Source organism: Lonchura striata, chromosome 1 (assembly GCF_050655825.1).
Source record: "Lonchura striata isolate lonStrDom1 chromosome 1, ASM5065582v1, whole genome shotgun sequence".
Classification (NCBI taxonomy): domain Eukaryota; kingdom Metazoa; phylum Chordata; class Aves; order Passeriformes; family Estrildidae; genus Lonchura; species Lonchura striata.
The window spans coordinates 105,011,472-105,037,822 of record NC_140703.1 but is presented as its reverse complement, the minus strand read 5'-3'; the positions used below and the strand labels follow the sequence as shown (position 1 = coordinate 105,037,822).

Genomic DNA, 26,351 nt, shown 5'->3' with positions numbered 1-26,351 from the left:
GCTGGATTCTGTACATGGGACAGGGCAACCCTGGATGTATGGACAGACTGGGCAATGAGAAGGTAGAAAGCAGTGCTGCAGAAAGGGACCTGAGGGTCCTGGTTGATGGAAAGCTGGACATGAGCCAGCAGTGCCCAGGCAGCCAGGAGGGGCATGAGGAATCATGCGGGATCATCAAGCCCAGCAGCCAGACAAGGGAAGGGATTGTCCAACTCTGCTCTACTCTGCAGAAACCTCATCTTGAGTTCTGGGGGCAATTTTAGGTGCCACAATATAAGACATTAAGCTCTTAGAGAATGTCCAAAGGAGACCATGAGGATGGTGAAGAGTCTTGAGGGCCTTCATAGGAGGAGCAGCTGAGGTCACTTGGCCTGTTCAGCCTGGAGAAGAGGAGACTGAGGGGAGACCTCACTGCAGTTATAACTTCCTCATGAGGGGAAGAGGAAGGGCAGGCACTGATTTCTTCTCTGTGATAACCAGTGACAGGACCCAAGGGAATTGCCTGAAGTTGTGTTAGGGGAGGTTTAGGTTGGATATTAGAAAAAAGTTCTTCACCCAGAGAGTGGTTGGTATTGGGACAGGTTGCTCAGGGAAGTGACCACAGCACCAAGCCTGGCAGAGTTCAAGAAGCATTTAGACTATGCTTTCAGGCACATGGTGGGATTCCTGGGGTGGTCCTGTGCAGGATCAGGACTTGATCATCCTTGTGGGTCCCTTCCAGCTTGTCATTTTCTGTGATTATGCGAAGTCTGTACAGGAAATGGTGACATCAGCATAGCTTGAGTGCTGATCACATCAAGTTTGCAGTGGCTGAGGACATGGGATTCTTCTTGCTCATCAAGCCTATTTTATGGGATAGGTGCCTCACCACAGCTGAATTGCAGTTCAAGATGTGGTGCTGACTGACTTTCCTGGTTACCCCCCAGGAGATTACAGCAGAGGTATTGAGCTTTCACACCATGCAAAGTGTGCTAGAATCTTTGCCTCCCCACAACACTTTAGGGTTTCACTGTAAGTCCCTTGAACACCTCTGCACGAGTGTAGATGGTTTGTCATATGTGTTGATTTTGCTGGGAGACAAACTAAGACTGGCTTTAAGATTTAATAGTTTTGGGTGACTCACTCTTTCAGAGAAGCAGCTGCAGGGTATTCAGGAATAGGCAAAAATGGCAATCCAGTGATGAATGTCGTGAAGGAGCTGACATGAATTGCTAAATATGCTAAATATGGTGCAGCACCTGACAGATGAATAGATATGGCGAGCTGATAACATTAAAATATTTGGACATGTTCCCACAACTCCTAGTATTCCTAGCAAAAGAAAAAAAGATCTAATCTTTGCACTTTGTAGGTAAATAATTACCATGTTGCATTTGGAACTAAGTTTAAGTATGTATGCTATTGTTATTATCTAAAATATTTTAATCTTTAGGTTTTGAGCTTTGGGTTTAATGGTAAAGTATTTAGAGGTGGCACTCTGGACTTCAGTAGAGATGTGCTAGCTGCTGGAGTGGCCTGGCAATGCATAAATTGCTGAAAGGAATTTTGCTATTTGTTTAGAATGTGAACTAATGTAGCCAATCTATCTGCCCACCACCCTGTCATTTCTGTTACCTCTACCAAGCTGCAGAGGAATGGAACTAAAAAACAGGCACTGAGCTTCTCCAGTCAAATTAAATAAAAAAAAGGGTGAAATTCACAAACCTTATTTTTCTCATTGTTAAGGTTCTGCTATCCTAAATGACCTCCTTCTTAGGAGTATCTGTGATGTAGTGTGATGATTTCTGGTCTGAATACATGAGAAGACATTAACTCTGCCATTTGGCTGGTGGTACCAGGTTATGCAGGCTCCACTGGAATTAATCTGATTTGTATCCTATTTGTCATGTTTAGTGAGTAGCTCCAAGCTCCCAGTGCACTGTCTTTTCACAATAATCTCTAGTTTAGTTGTGGAGTTTTCTTTTCTTAGCAGACCTATGTTACAAAAAGCAAAAATTTTGCAAAGTCATGCCTTCCTGAAAGATAAATATCATGTCTTGTTATATTGCAATAGAGGCTCCAGCTGGAAGCTAGGGCAAAAATTTACACAAGTCTCGTTTTACACAGACTGATGGTATCCAGGTAAGTACACACAGAGAAGAGTGGATACATTTTCCAGTATGATCAGAAAGCCTCCATGATTGGAAGCCCATTGAGACAGAGATTTGATCTCCTTCAATCCTCTGCTCCGTCTTCCCCTTTCTCCCTTAACTGCTTCTCACATGTCTGGAGATAAGGGATACCCTGTGAAAGCTGTTTAAACCACACCAAGAATTCATCCAGAAACAACCCTGAGTTTGCCAGTGTACAAAATATAACTGGATGAAAAGCAGGCCAGGGCATTAATGGGAAGAAGGTGGCTGACAACCTGTTAAATCCCATATTGTGGCTGTAACCTCCTCGTTGGTTGTTCTCCAAACTCCCAGAAGTGAAGAGGGCATATGAGAACAAAGTATGAATGTGTGCCTTCTCTCTCCTTCTACTCCCACCTGGAATCTGCTAGTGGCTGTCCTCAGAAAAAAGATACTGTTTTGAAAAGTCCTATTGATATGACGTGGTATGCATAAGTTTTTTGGCAGTCCTAAGCAGAGGACTAAGGATTGCAAGCAGTACTGAAAGTAAATAGTCTTTTCTCCCTCAGAAATTGTCTGTTCTTTAAGGTTTGTGAAAAAAAAGTTGGGTTTTCTTTGCTATATTTTTTCTCTTTTGTAGAGAGTATCCTTCCAGTACCAGCTCAGCCTCTTTAATAGACACAGATGGAATTTTTCTTTGATTCAGTGCCCACTGCATGACACAAAGGGCTGCAGCTAATCTAAGGCAGGTAGCAAAAACATCCATTTAAGATTCCTGTATTTTAGGACTTGGCATTTAAGGTACTCATACAGACATATGTATTGAGACTTACTTGTAAAGAGAATAATTTGGTCTAAACCTGTTTGGAAAGAAAGATTTATATTTGTATTTTCATCGAATATGAACATAAATCTCAATGATCTACTAAACTATTACCTGAATATTTCTAAAGCTTTCTGAGACGGAACCTTCTACAGATTGTGTGAAATTCTATTACTATAACTAGGTTGAATCACTTGGTTTTAGACTCTTTCCCTTTCTTCTTTCTAATTGCATAACATCATATCTTGAAATGGTGTTTTAAACAAAAGGCAGATTTTAAAGCAATGTGGGCTTTTCCCCAACACCTACACTAATATCTAAAAATACTCATACAATTATTCAAGAAGGAAGCTTTTTAGGGTGATACATTATGTTTTGCTTTTTCCAGGACTGAGTCAGTTTTTTATTCACTGTAATACATCTGGTTTGTGAATATTTCATTTCTACATTTGTGGAGTAAAGCAAAAAGATGCCTGCTTGTGATTTAATCAATATAATGCCTTTAATCATATACTTTGAGGAGGGAGTATGTTTGATCATGAGAGCTGGAAGGCATACCCTATTCAATCCATGAAAAGTCAAAAAATATAATAGTTAAGTTTCTGCTAATTAAGTGAGTTGTGACTGACCAATAATCATCCATGGTTATCTGTGATGGTACCATGAAAAATGCATTGTAATTAAGTAGCACAGCTTGAATATGAATTAGCATTATTTAACAGATGCATGCCTCTTTGTTGGTTCCAAGCATCAATTTTTCATTGAAATGAAACTCAAGTAATAATAACAACAACAACAACCACAAAGGAAAGAAATTTACAAAGTGCTCCAATATTTCTTTATTAAGGAAATAAAGATTTTTATTTTATTTATTAGTCACTATTCAAATCTTCTTTTAAGGAAGACCAATATGCTATTTCAGAAAAAATACTAAATATTAGGAAAGAATGTTTAAAACTAAAAAAGTTTTTCCTTCAAAGCTGCCTGAATTTTTGTCTCTTCCATATGGGAGAAAATGAAAAAATGAAAATATCTGAATGCATATGAAATTAATTAATCTTCATCCCACATCCCTCCTGAAACTATAAGCTCTGTCATGATGCTACAGACAACATGACAAGAATTATATGCCTTATATGCAAGGACTAGTGCTTGCAGTAATGATGAAGAGCATTTCATAGGTACTGCCGGAACCCCGGCCTGGTTCAGGGGTCTCGTGTGGTGGTAAAGTCTCTCCTCCAACCCGTGCTTCCAAAGAAAGGCTCAGCAGTCTCTTGTTGTTTGGTCTCATGGTTGTTTATTTCAAGTTATCTAAAGGATTGTCTTCTCAGGCTGCTGTGGTTTGCTCAGCAGCTCAGGCAGAGGCACACACACACCCCGACATCCTCTCTGTCTGTGTCTTCTTCTCCTCTCCTCCAGCCCAGGGCTGCTGCTATCTTTTATATGGTACATTACGTGTTACGTGTTTACAGTTTTTCCCCAATTCCTACTACCTATATTAAAAGGTGCTTTTCTACTCTAAACCAATCCACAAGTGCCAGCATCATCAAGAACATGGAGGCAAGGAAGAAGAAAGAGGAAGAACAGGATTGGCCCACATTCCTCCATCTTAGAACTTCTGACCCCTATGTACAAAGTAAAAACCTCCTGTACAGGTGCTAAAACCCCCTGTACAATACTAAAAAATTTTCCCCTCTACTTTGTAACTACTTCTACTATAATATCTAACCCTTTGTGACTGCTTGTTCAACCTTCAAAGTTGGTAACTTATTCCTTGGCTCAAACTCAAAATCACAGCTGTTTCCAGCTGCCTGCCAGGGTCTAAAATGCTTCTGGGGCCTGGAACCTCAAAAAATGTCTGAGGGACATTTTGAGTTCCAACAGGTACAATATACTTGTCTAGTCTGTCTAAATGCCTTTGGTTACTCTTATATTCCCTGTAAAGTTGTACAAAGGGGTTTATATTGGTAGCTTTGCAAATACCAATTTGTTCAAATGTTCCCTGCTGTTAAAGAGATAATTCCTATCTCAGAAGTCTTTTTTCCTAACTTCCTGGTAGAGATGGGCATGTTGGCAGTAGCGGTGTATGTATGGTGCACAGTTGTGTGTCTGTATTTGCAGGGGGCATGATCCTGCACAGGGGAGCAGAGAATGCAGGAGACTCAACACACTGACACACTCTTAAAGATGCACTTCCACCCTGCTGAATGAGTGCCCACGAGCAATGGAGCACACTCAGGGCACCCCAGTTTAGTTTCATCCCAAATGAGCACAGTCTCTGATCTGAGACTGCCCTGCACTGAAAAGCAAAATTATGTAATGGGGAATGCTAAGGAGAGTCTCTTCAAAAGCACTCTCATGTTCCCAGCTAAATACCAGTGGAGCTGGGTTTTTCAAACTGGGGTAGAGGATTAGTCACCCCAAGGGCTGTACTCAGATACCTGAAAAAAGTATTTTCCAACAGTGAGGGACTGCTACATCATTCATTTGCTGAGCTGGAACACAAGGTCTGTATTTTGAATTCTACAGAAGAGTCCAAGATATTGGTTAAAATGCTTTTAGGTCTTAATACACCACTGAAGTGTAAGACCCAGGGAAATTTCATTAAACACAATCTCTTCTGCCGCAGCTTCCAGCCATATCCTGCCATGTTTAAAAGGAAAGCAAACTATCCTACCCTGCAGTAGAGGCTTGGAGTCCTGCAGATAATATGGCACAAAGCTGCAATAAATATGTCTTCTGCACACAGTTCCAGTCCAGGAATGGCACTGGGAGAGGGCTTGCATTTTTCTCACTTTATCACTTTGTACAGGGCCAGGTGGGTTATGTGTTCTGCCTGCTGGCTTTCACTGGGAGTTAGAACTTCATCTCTCTGATGTTCTATGAGTTGAAAAACTCATTTTCATTTCATAACTACAGTTCTCCAGCCTCCTGCTGACTCAGCCTTTCCTCCTGCAGTACAAAATGTCACGTGGACACAGTCATTTTCATATATCCTTGTTCAGACTTCATTATAATTTATTATTAGCTGTATTAAGTCTCTCATACATAAGTCTCGAGCAGCTTACCTATCAGTATGGTGATTGAATGTGCAGCTGAGAAAGTATGTCAGTAATTTCTTTCTCTCATCTTCTTAATATTAAATATTACAATTATTGCAATTCATTCTTGGCATCCACATTTTTTCATTAGCAACATACTGTTCACACTTCTTTTCTTGCTACCTAATATAATCAGAGAAATGAAGAGCTAATCACTTATCTGTGCACTGTAGTATAAATTAGTAAAATGATCTCAGTTTGGGAACTGCAGTAACACACATATGTAAGTGATGCACAACACAGTTATAGTGATAGAAATAAGATATTCCTGGACAAAAATCACTTGTGGCTGCTCTGAATAAACTATATTTATTGTGCTTTCTATTGTGTTGAAACTGTGACATAAACTACTTTTTGTTAAATAGTTTATTTTTTTCAGCCATAACTCTGATATAAGTTGCACAATTTTAAACACATGCTTGATTAAAAAAATTTTTTTTGGACTTAGATTCCTTGTAATATTATGGACTTTTGGGCATGGATTTTTATTTGAGTTCAGCAATCATAAAAGTTCATAACATTCAAAATTCAAACTGAAAAATCATATTAACTTCAGTAGAATTTAGGAGTGTGTCTATTATTTTGAACATTATTTTGAGGTTGGTAGGTATTCAGAATGTGTTCTTCATTTTGGCTATATGAAATACCTGCACATAAGCCATGAAAAGCAGTCTAAAGGGCCTTTTGTTTTCTCAGCAAGGTTATCTCAGCAAATTAGAAGCAAAGAGCTTCAGGGTCTTCCAGGTGCCCTACCTTTTAGATGATGTGTTTCATTTCTTTCACCTCTATAGTGCACCTGGTGGCAGAGCCTCTCCTGCTTCAGTGGGTTGCAGCCTTAAGTTGTTGGAAACAGGTCCTGGAAGAAACTTGCCCCCTGTCAGGGCTCATTACACACTTCAAGACAGTCTTTCCTTCAGGACCTGGTGATTTTTGTATCTTTTCACAAATAGACAGTGAAAAGGTAAAACATCTGTATCAATAAGAGCCTGTTCATCTAGGTCCTATTTTTATTTCAGCCTCTCCTTGCAAGTTCTGGCTAGTTCCAAAATTTCCTCTGCTGTAGAGATCCTAACCCTGAGTTATGTAGCATTTCTCATCTTCCTTAAGTGATTAGTGATCACTTACCCCTGAATACAACAGCTCTGAATGGTGGCTTTAAGATGAACTCCCAACACTTAAATAAGCCTGAAATAATAAGCCTGACATAAAAGATATGTCTGAAACAAGAGAAACAGTTATTTTTGGGGTGGTTAAACAGAGATTTGCATATCAAGATCCTTTTTCAGTTCGCTCCTTAATTTTCTTTTTGATTTTCAGCAGATGTGAATTACAATAAGATGCCTCTACCTACATCTTCCATCACAGCTGGCTGTCAAATCTCTTGGAAGGTAGGCTCTATGTTAATAGTTGCATTTGTTGATACATCCCAAATGATTTCTTTGGCAGAAATAGTGAATATGCTACAGAGCTTCACCTAAAGAAACCTAAGTACACTTGGAGTCTGTCCACAAAAAAGGGTGAAGATTCTAAATACAATATAGTAACTTAGCCACTTGTGTCACTTGTAATTAATTTTTCAATACCATTGTATGCATGAATAATAAACTTCAGATACCTGCGTTTGTTTTCAAAAAGTAACCTGGAAAGCACACATACAATTTAGTTTCAGGTAGTTCTGCAGAGGAACTTCCTCTGGATCCTGAATTAAAATATTACTATGGAAAGTGTGGGAGGAGCAGTCAGGTAGGCCCTGGGGACATGAACATCCAGCACTTGTCATAACAGCACGTGGGCATCTCACTAAGGTCCTTTGGAAAGACTGAACTGTGGAATTAGATTGGGGAAAACTTTACTCAATGCTATAATTCACTTCCCTGCCATGCAGGAGAGGAGACCCAATGGTCCAGTGTGGCAGTAGGATCAGAGTCCCAGTCACGAGCCAGGCAGTGACATCCCATTGTGCTCGGTCTTGGAGAGCATACATGAAGAAGATGATGGCTTTTCCTGAGTTCTTGATTTGGCAGTAGATGTATTTCTTGCTTTGCTTCTCTCAGGAATACACTGCATCATGTATTATGGAAACATCAAGGATACTGTCTGCCTGTGCTGTTTAGTAAATGACATAGTGCTTCTTGGTAGAATATAGATGTCAACATGACTATTGAAAATGTCCAAGGGTATCATGAGTCCTTGCATGCAGGGGAGAGATGGCATGCTATTAATGATCCTTTCTTCCTCAAGCAAATTCCAGACATATTATATAAAGCTGGGCAGAAATAAAAATAGCCCTTCATTAGAAGTAGCCTTGTCTGCTGTACCTATGGCATACTAGACTTGTTTAAATATCATTGTGAATTCTTGGGGAAAACAGAACCCAGAGATACAGCTATTATTTCTGCTGTACTGTGGCAAGGACTTTGCTGCTGTGAATAATAACAGCCATGTTGATGGGTAGGTCTAAATTAAAAGTGAAAGAGGTTACTCATTCATTGCAAAAATCTGTCTTAATGTGAAGATAAAGGCATTTAGGGAGTTTTTTTCATTTTATTTTTGCTTTTAGGCCTATGTTCTATTCAGGGCCTATTAAGGTTGGAAAATCGTTAATGTTATGACAGATCAGCAAAGTTTTAAATTATTTGAGTTCCTTTTTTCACTTGTCCTCTACTAGTCAATTACAAACTCAGTGGGGGATTTTCCTTGGCATGAAGAGCCATATCTGACGTCTAAAAGAAAGTGGTGACCTATTCTTCTTTCTTTCTTTGCATATATTGGTCAACATTAATGAAAATGCTTCCGAGCTGTAACACCTGAGGTCCTTACCTGCTTGGAATTAGGAAATATCCTTGGTATTTGAGAATAGTAATCAGTGACAAGCATCAACTGATACAGGGACTTAGGGGAGTATAAACAGCATATTTGAATGGTCAGGGAGTGGTGGTAAATGTGGGTCAGTGGGACAAAGTGCCTGAGCTGTTCTGAGTGCTTTGGATGTTTCATGGCTTCAGGGACTCTGTGGTACCACAGTGTACTCCTTGTGGCCCACATGTGTTTTATTGATGGAAATTGGAACTCACCCTACCCCTAGCCACAGGATTGGCCGTGCTTAAAAAATGTTTCTCAGTTTGCTACTGTCAGAAGGTGTAACAGTCTCTGAGTCACTTTATCAAATTGTAGTCTTATGACTGACTGCAGGTGTAAATAGGGAGGGTGCAAGTAAGAAGAAAATAATTTTCTTCCATCTTGAATTATGTATAAAGTAATTTAATGAAGCCAAGTTGCAGAATTGGCTGATTTGTGTGCTGGAAGATATAAATGCAGGCACAAGTAATGGAGAATGGATACTGAAATATCCTTGAAATTAGGCTCTGTAAAAAGGCCTTTTTATTTACTTCTTTTTCTCCTTTGGACAAAAGTAATTTTTTTCTCTGCTGCACATAAATGCAAAAATGTGTGTTCAGTGGTCCTGATACATTTACTTTGCTTTCATTGATGTCAGTTCTTGAGGAGGGGAATATGAATTTTGAACCTATTTTGAACTTTGTGTGTTGGTAATTTACTCAAGAAGGTGAACTGTTAAAAAGCTTTCATGTTCCATTATTATGGGCCCTTGAAGCCAGAAGTCTTCACAGCAGCATGCTGAGAATGTCAGAAGGAATCTGTCCTTTAGTCCTTTCCCTGGATAAATAGCTGTAGTGTTCAGGAAAATGCAATCTGAAGACTGGCTAAGGAAATGAAAAAACAAATAAGCAAGAGCTTTAGTTTTAAGGAGGAATGGTGCTTGGAACACTAAGGATTTGCAACAGGAAAGAGAAATAAGGCTAATAAGTGGTAAGATTATGCATAAGCATTCAATTAAAAACAAAGCTGAAGTTCAATGAATGTAATCCTAATATGTCAAGAAGAGCAAATACTTGGGACTTAGTTGTAGCTGGGTTCAGGAGTAGAACTTCAGCTTTGAACTAGAAGGTCAATTGTCAATACCAAGCCCATGTAAATAAACTACTATTCTCTTAAGAAAAATTACCAATGCCTTATTGCTGTGAGATACATATTTAGTCATCCCACCTGAAGACCAGCCCAGACTAACTAGAACCAGGCCAATATTTCTAATGGGAAGAAATATTTTTTGTTACTTGTGGAGTTTTATCTTCACACTTTCACTCTTACAGAAGAAAGTAAGCGAAAGATAATTTCCCCATACGAGGCAGTGATTCTGAAGGAGTAAAGTGAGGAAACAGTGAAGGAAGCTTCAAGTGACTGTGAGACAGGCAAAGCATGCAACATTGTCTGTAAATTCAGGTTAAAAGATTCATGCATAGTGATATGGGCAGGTTGGGACAAAATGGAGTGCATGCTGCGTTGAAAGTCAAAGATGCAGTGAGAACACTGCCGATTTATGTTAACTAGGTACAGCATATATTACTGTTTTTGTCCTTCCTTTCCTTCATCCCAGCCTCACGTTTATTAGAAGCCTCTGGTGCCTGAAATTTGGTCTGTGTGCAGAATCACAGAAGGAAGAAGTAGACTTAAAAGCTCTCCACTAGGACTGTGATGAGAAATGCAGGGTGATGTAATACTTTGGTGAGTTCAGACCTAGTGCAGCACCTTCCATCCTGGACATTGTCCACAAGGACATTGGTGCTTCCCCTGAGTGTGTCAGAGGGGCCCTCTGAGCAAGACAGTAGCAGTAGGAATGTGCTGTGGGACACAACTGCAAATTCAAAGAAAATCTCTTTGTAATTCTGCCATGTGCTGTCATTTTGCATATGATAGGAATGTCTCTTTTTGTCCTAGATCTTTCCCCTCTCTCTTGTACACAAGCCCAGGATTAGCCAGCTGCCCTGACTAACAGGGTATTTCCTCTAGTGAGTCACAGCCATGCTAACAGCAGGTCTGAGATCTGAGGACAAACCTTGGCAGCTGCTTGGGAATGCAAACAGAAGAAAGGTTTGGGGATTCTTTCCTGGGTCAAATGAATTTTCAAGAAGTTGCTATGAATCCATTTATACCTACCTTATAGATATGCATTTTACCATTTATATTTTTGAAATATTGGCACTGAATTTTTGGCCAGGGAAGCATCTGTGAACATACTTTGACATTCCATGAATATGTCATAACTATTATTCTGTAAGAGGCCTTTATTTAAGCTTGGTAATTGCTCAGATGCTAAAGGTCACAATAGCTGAAACACTAAATTTCTGCCATAATTCTGAACTGACTGACTAGATAAATCATGTGGTACTGTTTCTACTCCAGAATTAGATGTCTACCATGTCTACAGACAGTTTTGTCAAATAGTGCATCTACATTTCTGCCATATATACTCATATATATATACATATATATAAAAATGGTGGCAGGAATATGGAAAATATTTTTTCTTCTCATAGCTATTCCTGTAATCAAATATTGTTTGCAAATTAAACTTAGAGTTGTTGAGGAGTTTTAACTTACAGGCAACTAATTCTAATAACTTTTAAAAAGGCCAGAAGGGATAAGAAAAAAGATTTATAGCTTCCCCTTTAAGTGACTACATAGAAATCTGTGTTTCTAGAGGTAAAGCTGTTTATTTCTGTGGTGTGTGAGCTTTAGCTGACATATGTGGGACCTGCATGTGAATGCCTGCACAGCCATCAATTGTGACACCATTGCAGAGGCAAAATAATCCAGTGACAGCTAGGTATCTGGAAACAAGAGTCTCAAAGATGAGGCTTTGATACCAGTGACAGAAGGATGTCAATGGATTCTAAGTAGTCCCAGAAGACTTGTCAGATGTGCCACATTAAAATTAAAATTTAGTGAATGAGGATAAAACTTTAATGTAGCTTCAGTGTCCTGACCTAGATAAAGTTGTTAATTTTTGATTTATATCTGGGTAGAGAATTTTAATCTGCATTAAAAAGAGAAATTTTTTCCATTTCTGTGAAAAGAAGCATCTTATTTAAATACTGAGGATCTTAGACCAAACTCTCATAATGTTACAGTGGTGCCAAACTTACAGCACCTCAACACTCAGTTCAAAATTTGACATATCCTCTGGACTCTCTCATTCTAAACTTGGTTGTTTGCTCTCTCTCCACAAAACTGATTCTGAATAGATGCTCTTTTGGATGCCTAACAACTGCTGTGATTCTTGGTCTTAAATGGGGTTTTGCTTACTTACATGAACCTCAAGCTCTTGCCTCTCTTCTGCTATTGTCTTCTACAATATCACCTTGCAGGAGGTCCCATTACCCGCAGATATCCCCTGATCTAATTAAAGGCCAGCCAATTACATTCCAGGTGCTGCAAAATCCCACAAGCCTCCACCGAATGAAATGGATTCTGTTTGAGCAGGGTCTTTCTCTAGACTAGAGCGGGGCTGTTCTCGTGTCCCGCAGAGCCGGGCGCGGGATGCGCGAAGCCGCAGCCGGGGCTGCTGCGCCCTGCCCCGGGCGTGGGAGCTGCGCGGAGCTCCCGGAGAGCCCAGGAACACATTGTGGCAGGAATGGGACAGCTGAAGTGCCGCATTGCCCTCTAGTGACAGGCTCCTGATCAGCTTGTTTCCACCTCGCCTCTCCAAGCTGTGCCAGATGTTGCCTCCACTGGATTTCTGCACATCCAGGCAGGGGTAGCGCAGCAGTGCAGAGTAAAGACCTGGCTCTGGAAATGGACTCCAGGAGTCCCTAAGATGAGGTTTGGTTGTGTAGAGACACTGAAAAAAAAAAACCTCAGGCCCATCTTTAGTCTTGTATTATTGGTTTCCAGACCAAAGAAGCATTGATTTCCTACCTGCCAACATCACCCATTCAGGCTGCCAGGAAGAGGGGATTTGTCTCATCTGTGCCCATCCTGCCATTAATGCATATTTTTGAAAGCAAAAGTGAGCTTCCAGTTAAAGCTCATCCAATAGCAGCTCCATTTCTCACCTGCAGAATGATAAGAATTGAAAATATTTTCAGATTTTGGTGGTATGGCAAATAACAACTCTTTTTTCTTTTTGCTAATAAAAAAGAAAGCTGGATTTGAGATCACTAGATATAAAACAGTATCTAGTAGCAAGAAGGGATTTATAGCTTCACATATAGAGGAAAAAAGCAATTTAAAGGGGCTATCGAGCCAAGGTTTTTACGAAATCAGTGAGGTTACATTTTAAAAAATAGCTTATTTTCTGCTTACTTTTGGAATGTCTTTGAATTTGGACATTTCTTGGCAGCTTCTTAAGCTATATGATATAATTCCAGACAATTAGACAGCAGGTCAAAGGAAAGAGATTGATTTTATGATGATTTTTTTTGAAGGTTATACATCTATTTTTGTTCCAAACTGGCACAAAGTCACAGCATTATAATTTTGTTAGGTGAAAATGTTTGAAACAAAATGTCAATTTTCAAACTGAGAAAGGAAGTGTTTTGATTCCTTTTTCTCCTCCTTGTTTTCCTTTTGAAGTTGTCATGGACCCTCCTTAAAATGGCATTGAAAGAAATGCTTTTCTGCAAGACATTTTAGACTTACCAAAAAATAGTCTGATTGATTTTAATCTAAATGGCTATGTCTCTGTTCAAAAATCCTGTTAAAGAAAATACTCATTTTGTAATTACTGTTTACATTTTCTGCTTGATGGCTAGTTTCTTTTTCTCATTCTTTCCTGATTTGTGCCTGAAATTTCAAAAATTGAGTTCTCCACACTTTGGTAGAACACAAAACCAATTCAGTCACAGTCCCATTACAGTCAGTGGCAAATAAATGACTCATTGGATCACAAATTTCAGCCATAATGGTACCCCAAAGGTCATTAAATCTTCTGTCCATTATTTGTATTTGAGTGGTGTTGTCCTGAATCCCTCCTGCAGGTTGTTTTCCCTCACCTCTTATGGCACAGCAGCTCAAACAGACCTTGTTTCTTTCTTAGCAATGAGCTACTTCCCCGTGTGCAAAGCTGAACCTTCTTTCAGACAAACTACCTGGGGGAAGCACCAAATAATACAATTTTTGGTTTATCCATCCTTCCAGTATCAAAACTGGAAGAGGAGCTTTTGGAGGTACCCTGCTTATGACTGAGATGGAAAGGAGTGAATGTGACAAACTCAGGACATCGACCAATTCAGTTGCCCAAAAAAGCAAGAAAAGAGTAACACCCATGTGCCAGCTCTGCCTTTCACCTCTGGCTTTGTCTGTCCTTTCTAGTTTTACTGGTTGCAGAAAGCACTCCTCTAAGCATGTGGAGGCGATGCTCAATTGTTTCAGGCCAAAGTTATGGGGAACCAAGTGGTTTTATGTTTTAGTTAGAGTTTCTATTAGTGTTTCTATTGCTTGTGTATTTCTCTTGGTCATTATTTTCCTAAGTTTAAAATAATACATTTAATTGGATGAAATAATTATTCAGTCCAGATTTCTGTATTATATGTTTTTTATATATCTGTGATATGTTAAAGATAAATAGAAAAGTACCTGAGGTTGGGAAAATTCTTCCAGAACAAGACTATTTTCAGCAGGCTTCAGTTTTTCCTTAGAAGACTATTGGGACACTGAGACCGTTTAGCCTGTGCTCACATTTAGCCCCATCTGAAGCACTGTTTCAAACAACTGGCATTATCTTTCCAATAATTTCTTCAGTCTGTTGCTCTTTACCCTCATGCTATGGTTCTCCATTGACAATACTGAAAAACAATCAAAAACCTCTTTTTCCAATATGTCTCAGCACACTCAGACAAACTACTGCTTCAATTTCTTTGTGGTTAATTTATTCTTTTAATGTGCAAGGATTAAGCCTTGTAAAGTCAAATTCAGAAAGGGGAACAGGTTGGCACACGTGTTGGCTGTGGATATTGCCATATCAGTGCATATGGTGTATTTGCATCAGACCATCCCCTTCACTGCACCCCGAGGAAAGGGGCAGTGTGCCAAAGCAAGGGATGCCCATTCAGCAGCCGTGCAGACCCAGAGGGTTGGGGTTGTTCCATCTAGAGAAAAGAAGACAAGGGGCAATGGTTTTAAACTGAAAGAGGGTTTAGATTAGATATTAGGAAGAAATTCTTTACTGTGAGTGTGCTGAGGCACAGGAATGCATTACCCATAGAAGTGCCCAATCCCTGGCAGTGTTCAAGGTTAGGTTAGATGGGGTTCTGAGAAATCTGGTCTAGAGGAAGGTGTCCCTGTCCATGGCAGGGAGATTGGAACTAGGTGATTTTTAATGTGCTTTTCAACCCAAACCTTTCTATGATTCTGTCATAAAGCATGCCCACCTTGCGCTGGTGGGTAGTGAACATGTATGTTATGCTGAGGCTGAGTGACTCACTCTTCATTACAAGCAGCAGGTAGTTTAAAACTAACTCAGACTTGCTCACAGTGCAGTGAAAAACCTAGAGACTGCAAAGGAGTCTCCCTAGGGAGACTCTGGTCAGAAAAGTGGAAAATGTGAGGAACTGCAATCCTAATGCCTGCTCAATATAGGTTAATAAAATATGGGTTGCCACTTATCCTACTCAAATGGTTAGAACTATTACCTGTACTAACTCTTCTGTGTATAGTAAATAGCCAACTCCTTATTCTGTTTTCATTTGGTTCTTATTGAGGCCTTTAGAGCTTTGTTTAACTCTAAGGGTATGGTAAGTCAAGTCTCAGCTCTCCCTGTTTCCAACCAAGCACTTCTTTTTTTCCTCCATCAGTGAAAACCTCAGCTTATTAGGAAGGTTTCTCTTGCAGCAGTGTCTGAATGTACAAATTTGCTCACAATCACAGCTGGAGTGGCTTAGAGTGGAGACAGGTCATGCTGGGATCTTTCACTTTGGCACCAATTAAATTCTAGGAAAGCAGAGGAGGAAGTATGAGTTTGCGTTTTAAAGTCAATAGAAGCTGCAGAGCACAGAGCAACTTGTCTTTTCGTACGCTGTTCTTTGTAGATAAAATATTATTAAGAAGTGAAACTCATGCCTAGCCCTAGGGTTTAGTTGCCTATCTGTACTGTCAAATCTGTCCAACTAGGAAAAAAACACCTGAAAATAAGGCCTAAGAATATTTTGAAGAATGTTACTTGTCAGGGTAAGCCCTGGCAAGTTTTTGTTATGATCAAACTGGAAAATCTTAATATGCAATGTTTTAAAACAGTAAAATGAGGTGTACCTTGTGGCCTTTTTGAACTTTGTTGCTTAAGGTGATTCAAAGACCATACTGGACCTCATTGAGCCTTGGCATTATGACCCTTGAAACTTCCAAAAATGTTAGAAATGCAATGATGCAGAAATACTAATGAGTTGGTGGTGAACTTGCTCAAGAATTTGTTGATTCAGCCCTATATTTTCTCACGGCTTTCATAGCTTTAATTATAAAAAAGCTAATCTGTTAAATTTTTTTACTCAGAGTTAATAGATGCTGAAGCCTTGTTTGTCATTTCCTTTCTTTTTGCTTACAAACACAGTCAAATTTGGCCTGCTTTGGCTGTGGGTGTGCTTCGAATTTGTAGGTTCATTCCAAACCTCAAGAAAAGCTAATAATTAAAAGATAATCTATTTTAAGTTCAAAACAAAAAGCCTTTACATTCAGATCTAAAATAAAAGCTTAAGTATTTTTGCGTGATTGAGAATTTGCAATACTGTATAAGATCACAATACTTACCACTCAATTTTCTACATTGACATGGAAAACTGTGATTTTTGAAATAATCTTGCTCTCAAATTAGTGACTCGTTTCAGATCAAGAGAAGGAATCTGACTGTTCATCATGGTTGTTTTACAGAACTTGGCCTAATTTGCTTTTTACAGGTAGAGGATATTGCTTTAAGGGCAAGTACAGACAGTGCAATATGTAGTCAAGTGGCATTTTGCCTAGATTAGATTTTGGTTAGTCCAGACTTTTTTCTGCCCCAGAATGTGAAGTGCAAGCTCATGTGTGTGATATTTACACCACCTGAAGTTAGAATCAGTGAATATTTGCTCTAGAAGTATTTGCTCACAATGGAGAATTGATGGAACAACATATGACTCATTTGGTCAATCATAGCCAATACAACTAAAACGATAAATACTGAGCACTTTGTAGAATAGCTTGTGATGCATCTGGAGATCATTTCCCTCCTAAGTAATTGTCTGGGTAACTCTATTGCATAATTTTTTTTGATAATTATCTGAGTAATGAACATATTTAGAGAAATTGTGGTTTTCTCTTACAGCATAATGAACATAAAAGTTACCAATTAATATGATAATCTATTTGTTTTGGTCAGTGGGTAATTTATTTTAAATTACAGTGGAGCAAAAGAATGCTAATTCTCTATTTGAATTAAACTGCAGTAGCAAATTTTGTGCACAAGCACTCACATTTGAACCATACTGCCCTGTGGTCTGTTTTCTTTACCGTTTAATTCTCCGTGGAAGAGTTTAAAGAAAATGGACAATCATGCTTTATGGTTAGAATGCAGTACATTTTCTGCAGTCATGTCAGCTTTATAGAGTCATGTGCTCAGCAGAGGTCTAGACTTTGTGTTTTGTCTCTCCTTTGTGTGAGGAGTTTGATTTTGCTGTAATTGTTTTGGAATTAGATTGTGCTGTGAAATGAGTCATCTCCACAGACCATAGACCATGGGTGTCTTTGCAGTTTCTTTCTCAAATAATAGCTGCACTGTTTGCTTTTTTAGTTTGTATTGATTATTACTGTGAGGTGACAAGAGGTAAAGTAGCTTGTGGTGCTGCTGCCAGTTATCTTGGAGTAGCAGAGGAGGAGGGAAAGCTGGAAGCCCCTGCTCTCAGATATACCAATGTCCCCACAAAGCTCCTCTTGATCAAGTTTACTGGGTTAAAATTGAATTCAGTGGAAGCTCAGCTGGATAAAAAAACCAAAAACAAACAAAAAAACAACCAACCAAACAAACAAACAAAAAAAAAAAAAACACAGGAAAAAGCCATAGGTCTGACTTTGAAAAAGCCTTCCAAGTTTAGTCTAAAACCTCATATAAAAATGAATGTACAAGAAGCATGAAGGAAAGTAACAGGGAAAGTGTTCTGGTTTTGCACAGCATTAAAAACATGGTGTCTTTTCTAATTTTCCAATTTACTGGCAGTGGGGAGACTTCTCTGCGGTGGTTCAGCTGAAGTGGGTTACTCTTCTGGCATCACAAAGGCTGCTGATGCACGTGTCTGTACAGCATTGGATGGAAAACCCTGCCGTCCTCTGGGAGCTGACACCCCTATGCTGCTTTCTGCCCGCCATCAGCAGAAGCTCCTGGTGCTGTGACAGCTGGTGGCTCATGGAAATATCTGTCTTGGAGTGCAAATGATCAGGATACATCCTGCCTTGGCTCTGAGGAATGGGAGAAGGGAGCACATCTGCTGCCCTCCCCCCAGGGATGCTCACCTGCCTGGCTCAGAAGGGACCGAAGGGACCCCTGATGCTGCCTCCTGCACAGAACGTGCTGTGCTTCTGTTCCATGAGCACAGTGCTGTGTTTTGCCACCTTGCAGTGTCACTGAGGTCCCCTATGGTGGCATGGCGTAGGGATGTTCCAGCGTGCAGTCACAACACAAATTAGCTGGGTGTATGTGCTCCTGGGATTTCTCATTTTTGGATGGTAATTGTTTTCTGGCTTAGTTTGATAAATTAGAAAAAGCAATCTTATGGCACTGTGTATGCTGAAGAGATAAATACAACCATTTTTCCAGTAATATGAATAACAAAATTACTATTGCCACATATTTATTTACCATTCTTTATGCTCCTTGAACAGCTAAAGTTCTCCAGAAGAAAAGGTTTTAACAGAGGAGGTAATCTAAGCACTGAGAGAAGTAATTACATTCTTCTGCATTACTGCTAAGCTAAACAGGTTTTAATTGTGTTTGATTATTTTAAATTTACAATGAATTGAGAGTATTGATTCCATCTTTTTTTCGGTATGTATTTGTATGTGGGTATTTTTATATCACCTGGTAGAAGTTTAGTTTCTACACAAGCTAAAATCAACCTGTGAATTCAAGGAAGTTTAATACAGTGACAATTTAATTCAGTTAATATGCACTCAGAGTTCTTTGTGCTTTGATCCCTGCTGGCATCCTCTATTTCTAATAGTAGGGCAGTTGAGTGAGCTATTGATGAATGATGGCCACAGTGGGACATCTGAGGATTTATATAGCAAATCCCTACTCTAGTTTCTGGCTCAGTTCTTAACAGGGTTGTTACACATCTCAGAAACAGAATATGATTTTGAACCAATGGAGGCCTGTTAATGCTTGATCCTCAGAAAAAAAGTTGTGAAAACACAACTACCAGAATGGAAATCAAAGGAGGAAAGTACCAAAGAGCTTTCTAGAGCATATTTTAAAGAAAAATATGAGTATCCAGGGATGTGAAGGAGGAAAGCTGAGAGAAATGTAATGTGTCTATGTAATGCCTATTTACAAATTTCTAACATTCACATGATGTTACCAGGGAACTATAACTGAAATATACTACCCTCTGTAATATTGCTTTGGACAATGCTTCAAGGTTCTGAGGAAAACATAAATAGTTATTGGATGGAAAGGCTAAGGAGCAGTGTTCTGACCTTTCTTCTGAAAGCAGAGCTATCCCTCCACACCTCCACACCCAGGTATCCCAGAATCATACAGTCATAGTCATAGGACTTTTAAGAGGGCTTCAGAACCCAGCTGGAGGAAGCCATTTGAGCTTCTCCAGAGCCTTTTTCACCTCAGAGAAGTTTTATGAGGCAGAGAATAAACTAATGTCTTTTGAATTCCAGCACTCTGTTGTGGATAATGAGGATCCTGACTGCTTGATAGCTCTTTCAGAGGGAGCCAGTGTCTCTGGAAATGCTACAGTGACTACTAAAAGCTGGTGGTTACTGAGAGGATTGAGAGGCTTTGACAAAAGTGGCTTTCTTCAAGTTCCAAGGATCTGGTACTGAATTGCCAGAGATGCCAGCTCCTGTCTTCTTTTTCCCCTGAGAAAGACAAATCATATGCTTGACCCTTCCCCTTGTAAAAAGTACACAAAAAAATAATTGGATTGACAATGTGGTATTCCTTCCTTCCTGTGCTGATGGGATAATACAAAACCCTCAGAAGCATTCTGATAACATTCAATAAAGCTAATTTAATAGTAATTGAATTCTCCAAAGTTCTCATTAGGATGCTAAAAGCAAGCATCTGTGTAATATAAGCATGGTCAGCATCACAGTGGAGCATGGGGAACAGATGCTGAAGCTGCCTGTTCTTCATACAAGCAAGACTACTTCTTTTGCTTCTTAGTGACTTAATGCAAATATATTTGGAAGTGTTGCACTGGGGAAAGAAGAAGGAGAAACAAAACATGTTCACATTGTTTTCTTTGCCAGAAACCTAATGGTGTATGCGCAGCTGTATATATTCTTAGTATATGCTAGGCCTGATCAAAAGATATTGTACTCCCTCTAGCTTTAATTCAGCTGCTTTATGTTGTGCTGCTGGTATTGTTCCAGTTCATCATATGCTTAGATGACTCATAGTGAATGCATTGTGGTATTTACCATAATGTTTTCCTCTTTTTAAATTAGTCTGCAGTGTATGATGTGAAATACAATTCACAATTAGCATTTCAACACTATTAAATTCAGCTTGAAGTGTTTTGATGGAAACAGAAATCTGTTTTATTCTTCACATTTCCCTAAACAAAGCAAGTGTATCAATTGCTAATAGTGTACATTATACAGAATTAAGTGGTGCATTTCAAATAAAACAATATTTAAGGATTGTTTTTTCATAAGTCACTAGGAGTCAAAGTACCCAGTCTCACATCTTCCAACAGCATTTAGTTATAGCAAGTTTGATATGCTTTTGGGTTATCCCCATCACTTTTGTTGGAGATGTTTGCTTATAACCTACAGGAATCTGACAACAGAAAACTAAGCAGGCTGGCTGATGTGGTGCAGGATTGTTTTGGTGAGTGAGGTAGTCTGAGTTGTTGGCATCTCTGTGTTGACTATGAACCCCTTTCATGTTTGGCACTTAAATGGATAATTGCTGACAAGACCTTAAGGGCAGAAATCCCAGCTGCAAAAGCTGAAGAGGAGCTCACAGGACATTTTCACATTCTAAATGGATGTAAACCATGTTGACAAAAAAGGAGACATGGCTCTGAAAAATTGCTACAAGTAGAAGAAATGGAGGAGATGCATGGGACAGAAAAAAAAAAAAACTGAAGTAGAGAAGGGGTTCAGTGAAATGATGAGAAGGAGGAAAAGGGCAATTATCTAACTGAGCGTTGCTCAAAACCAACATGGAAGTCAGATGGGGGACACACTGGGGGTCATGGGATGAAGGACAAAGGCCAGCAGGACATTGCTCCCTCATTAGCACCCCCACGTGCAGTGAGCTCATGCAGCGTGGGCAGCAGTGCTGCCAGGGCTGTCTGATGATCACATGTGCTGTACAGGGAGTCTCTCTCCCAGCTAGCACTGCCTGTGCATACACAGTAGGTGCAATGCCTTGTGCAAGTCTTGGACCAGCCAAGCCTATGCTTATCTTCTTGTGAAATTTGCAAAGTATTAAATCGTAGTATATCTTTTGGTCATCTGCATAGCAAAAATACAAAGTGTAACAGGCAGGCTGCAGGCTATTCAGTTGAGCTGTGTCTGCCATCTGGACTAGGGGTGCTTGCTTCAAGCCAAGATCTCTCTACCTGTGACATTTCTGACAGTTTCAATCAAGCAGTGCTTAAAACCATGCTGATTGAGTTTTTCACAGCTTCCAGAAAAACTTATTCTACTGGTTTAACCAATATAAAAAACTTCTCAAAGCTCTTTGCTACAATCTAGACTTCTCATATTTCTTCTGATTCACAAAGAACTTAAGAACTTATTTTCTTTTGTGCCTTGCAAGCACTCTTCCCCAGATAAAGCAATTCCAAATTTCAATTTTTTTTTTCAGAGATAAAATCTCTTTCACCATATTCAGCGTTCTCCTTGGTGTCCTCTTTTGATTGCCTGCATCTTTATTGAAAGGATACGCAACACCTGACACATCAGATCTGCTGAGACTCTAGGGCTGGTGAAGAAAGTAGTAAAGAGGATTATTTTGTACCACTTAGAGATTAAACTCCTGTTTGTATAAGGAGTATAAGGTCCTAGCATAAGGGGCATTAATTTCCTCAGCAGTAGATCAGTGCTGAGTCATTTTCTGTTTGCCTCCTCCAGACCTATTCCAGCATGGCTGCTGCCATGGTTAGCTGTTTCCCATGTTGTATTTGTGTACACTAATCTAGAGATAGAATTTACACTTAGTGAATTGCATTTTTCCAGATCATTTCTCCAGTTTGTCAAGAACATCTTGCATTTAATGTCTCCCAGTATTTTCAGTCCTGCACATCCCATTATCTACCAAACCATGACTTCTGCTATGCTTGGGTTATCAAGAAAGTGTTAAGCGTACAAGGCTTCATTATTACTGACCACTGAGTAACCCTACTAGGAAATTAATTCACTTGCTCTTAGACCTCTCTGGACCCAAGTGGAGAAAAAAGATTCACTTTTTATCCTAATTAAAGCAATAGTGTAATTGCATGAAAGAAAAACTGTAATAAAGGGAAGGAGAGAAGAAAAAACAGAAAATTATTGCCTAAGTGGTAAGATGCAATAGTATGTGCTGTCCAATAGTTTTAATAGCAAAACAGCTTGTGATTGTCTTCTATATTTTCTTTTTTCATTTGTTTTTTTATATTTTTTAAATTTGCTTTTAATTTTTCCTTTTGACTTTGACTAAAATGTTGTATGTTTCCTGTCATACAATTCAGTCAGAAGGAAATGACAGACTTAAGGATTCCAAAACCAGCAAAATCTTTCCCAGCTCTAACTTTGGACAAGCCCTGAATGGAATCTTCAAATCCTCAAATCATAGAATCATAGATTGGTTCCAACGCCATGGGCACCTTCCACTAGACCAAGTTGCTTAGGGCCTTATCCAACCTGGCCTTGGGTGCTTCCAGAGATGGGGCATCCCCAACTTCTCTGGGCAACCTGTGCCAGAGTCTCACCACACTAACAGTGCAGAATTGTTTTCTAATGTCTAACTTGGACCTGTTCTCTTTCAGTTTAAAACCACTCCCCCTTGTCCTATCCCTGCCTGTTCCTTTGAAAAGTTCCTCTCTGGTCTCTTGTAGCCCCTTTAGGTACTGGGAGGCTGCTGGAAAATGTTACTGGAGCCTTCTCTCCTCTAGGCTGAACAAGCCCAGCTCACTCAGTCTGTCTTCTGATCATCTTCTTGGGCCTCCTGTGGACTTGCTCCAACAGGTCCATATCCTTCTGATGCTGGGGACTCCAGAGCTGACACAGCCCTCCAGGTGGGTCTCACCAGAGTGGAGCAGAGGGGCTCCTCCCTGTCCCTGCTGCCCATGGGGCTTTGGATGTAACCCAGGACAGTGTTGGCCTTCTGGCTGCGAGTGCACACTGAGGTCTCACATCCAGCTTCTCACCCACCAACACCCTCAAGGCCTTCTTCCCAAGACTGTTCTCAATCCATTCTCTGCCCATCCTGTGTTTGTGCTTGGGATTGTCCTAACCCAGGTACAGGGCCTTGCACTTGGCCTTGCTGGACTTCATGAGGTTCACATGGGGCCATCTTTTAAGCCTGTGAAGGTCCCTCTGGATGACATCCCTTCCCTACAGCATCTTGACCACCACACAGCTTGGGATTGTTGGCAGACATGCTGAGGTTGCATTCAACCCCACTGTCCATGTTACTGATGAAGATGTTAGTGCTGATCCCAATACTGTCCCTTGAAGAACACCACGTGTCACTGGTCTCCACTTGAACATAGAGCCATTGACACAACTCTTTGAGTGTCACAATTCAGCAAATTTCTTTTCCACGGAGTGGTCCATTATCATGATGGTTTTTACAGATTGGGAATGTGAGTTTCTGCAAAGTACTTTTTGATGTCCTGCAACAAGGTAAATTCAGTGATAGAGTTAATTTCATTCATTTATGAGATAGACTTGGAGCCTGAATTCAGTAGAAAGACACCACAATAAATGAATCATCACAATTAGTATGACAATTAAAACCCTATGATAACTCAAACATGAAGTCTTAGAAGCAGATACCACAGCCTTGAAGCACTGAAAACATCAAGTGGCTCAGAAAACAGATAATAAATTAAAATTAATGTAATTGAAGAACTGGGTATAGTAAATAGTGTCTTGAGAAATAATGAATTTTCTTTATCTTCACTGTATGACACAGATCCAAATATGCTGCAGTTCAGATAATCTTTGAGGTATATAGGCTCCATACTTGATTTTGTTTTATATTCAACCCTCTTAGAGTATTCTTGGAGTGTGCTTATGTATTATGGCTATTTTCCACATAATGGATGAAGCCTGTGTTTAGTGCCCTGTAGGCTAAGAACCTCCAAGGATCTGACCAAGGAAAGAATTTTCCCTTTTTGTTTGATAATTGTGTAATCTGATAGAATTAGAGGCACATACAAAGTCAGCTTAAGAAAAATATATTATTAATGTAGTAAATACCAAGTTACTAGTAGCATAAATAGAATGAGGTACTTCTCTAGGTCTCAAAAATAGAAATATATCAACAAGTTGACAAGCAACCGACCAGTGAACTTATATTACTGTTCCAGTCACCTTGTTATTCCACCCTTACTGTTCTTCTGGTAATGTCCTGTGTAGATTTTCTTTGTCATTGTCCTGCAGAGTCAGATAGTCTTTAGTGCAGGATCTCTTTAATGTATTCTAAGGCTTCAGAAATCAAATGTTTTTATCCATGCTAATGATTTGACCTCTATTTATCGGTGTGGAGAGAGAGTGGCACCTCTACAGAGCAATTTTAGGGCACATAAGATGAATGAATTGCTGCCTGGAGTTGTGTGTGGCTTTCCCATCCCCTTTTCCAGGTTAAGGAAGACTGAGTGCATGCCTCTTATCTCCACCTCATCCTGCAAGCTGTTCACCTTTCTCTGTTTAGTAGCATTCAGCATTCATGCCAGCTGATTCTGAGGTTCTTTCTGTTTTTAAAGCCTGCTAAATGACTGCACTGGCCTCATGCTGAAGAGTGGGGGTGAAAAAAAAAAGAAACTATACTCCAGAGTAGTAAACAATATATATAAAGTAAGAGTAAAAACACCAAAGAATAAAATGTATTCCCTCAGCTCTGAGACAGCATTTCATTTGAGGCATTAATTTACCAGAATTATCTAAGCTGATACTTACACTGTCATTTGCAAAATGGCTTTGCTATTACAGTAATTTCAGTGGAGAGAGGCATTAGTCTGTCTTATAATCTTCATACTCTGTATGTGTGAGCATTGCAGAGCACGTAGGTGAATAGGGGAGTTATTAAATATTCTTTCTGATATAAATCAAATAAAAATTAAAACCTGAGGTAAGAGTTTTTCTTTGCTTGAGCACTCCAGGTCCTTGGGGCTGAGGGCCTCCAGTTATAATTTTTTCAGCTGGAACTTGGCTTGGGATAACTTTATCTTTCACCTTAGCTTTTTTTGCCTCCTAGAGGAAAGGAGGCATCCTACTACCCAGGGGGCATGAAGCATGTTTTCTATCCATCCTCTAAAGCAGTGAGGTTGTCAGGGTTTGGGTTTGTCCCACAGCTGCTAAAGAAAAATTTGCTTGTAGCAAATCCTTTGGAGTGACCCACTTTCCCCCCTCTGCTCCTGCAAAGCCCCCAGTCCATTCTCTTTGGGTTCCTCACCTGTGATCATCTTTATCAGGATACTAAACAACATACTTTATTTCAGCTGTGACTTCTCCAAGCAACGTTTTATGACAGTCTGAAGTGCAACCATTTCCTTAATTTACTGGATTGTAATTTTTAATATTGGGTGGCTAAGTGCACATAATAAATACTCTAATTTTGAGATTAATCAACTTCATGGCTCATATTTTTTAGACTTCTTAGTGTTTGAACTAACCTTTCACATATGAATAAAGGCTAAGCACATGATCTTAATGTTTTGAGCCATTGCTTGTTTTAATCTCTTTCTGAAAGTGATTTTTCCCTCCATTTTTTCCTGCTTGATACAAAACGTAGCGTAATTAGAGACTGCAGAATTTTGGTTCCCCAAACTGATTTCTGAAAAAAGATTTGTCTGCAAGATATCAAATACCTTGACTGTTTTTCTTCCTATTTTCCTGGTTTGTAGTGATTACACTTAAAGTCTTGGTGCATACTCTGACTTTTTCCTTCCCATAATGTATTGCTGCAGCAGCCTCTAAGAGCATCATTTGTGTTCACATTGTAGCCATGGTTGTGTGAATGTTTCTCCTCCCTCCTTCTGTATCTGCTGCCCTGGACATTTAATGTTCTTCATACTCTAATGTTATCTGCTTACTGGTGTTCAGTGT

At 39.6% G+C, this 26,351-nt stretch overlaps 1 protein-coding gene across 17 annotated transcripts in view; it reads left to right on the top strand.

Moving 5' to 3' along the window:
* LOC110483230 (uncharacterized) overlaps positions 1-26,351 on the top strand; it is a 305,445-nt gene that overhangs the window by 89,791 nt on the left and 189,303 nt on the right. For 4 of the 17 annotated variants that reach the window (XR_014949927.1, XR_014949930.1, XR_014949926.1 and 1 more), the window contains exon 4: positions 7,356-7,423. The exons of 9 other annotated variants lie outside the window; for them this stretch is intronic. The gene's annotated coding sequence lies outside the window, so the exon portion shown is untranslated. Of the gene's footprint in view, positions 1-7,352; positions 7,424-26,351 lie in introns of all 17 variants that reach the window. 4 more of the 17 variants (XR_014949934.1, XR_014949932.1, XR_014949933.1 and 1 more) reach the window with 1 other exon arrangement.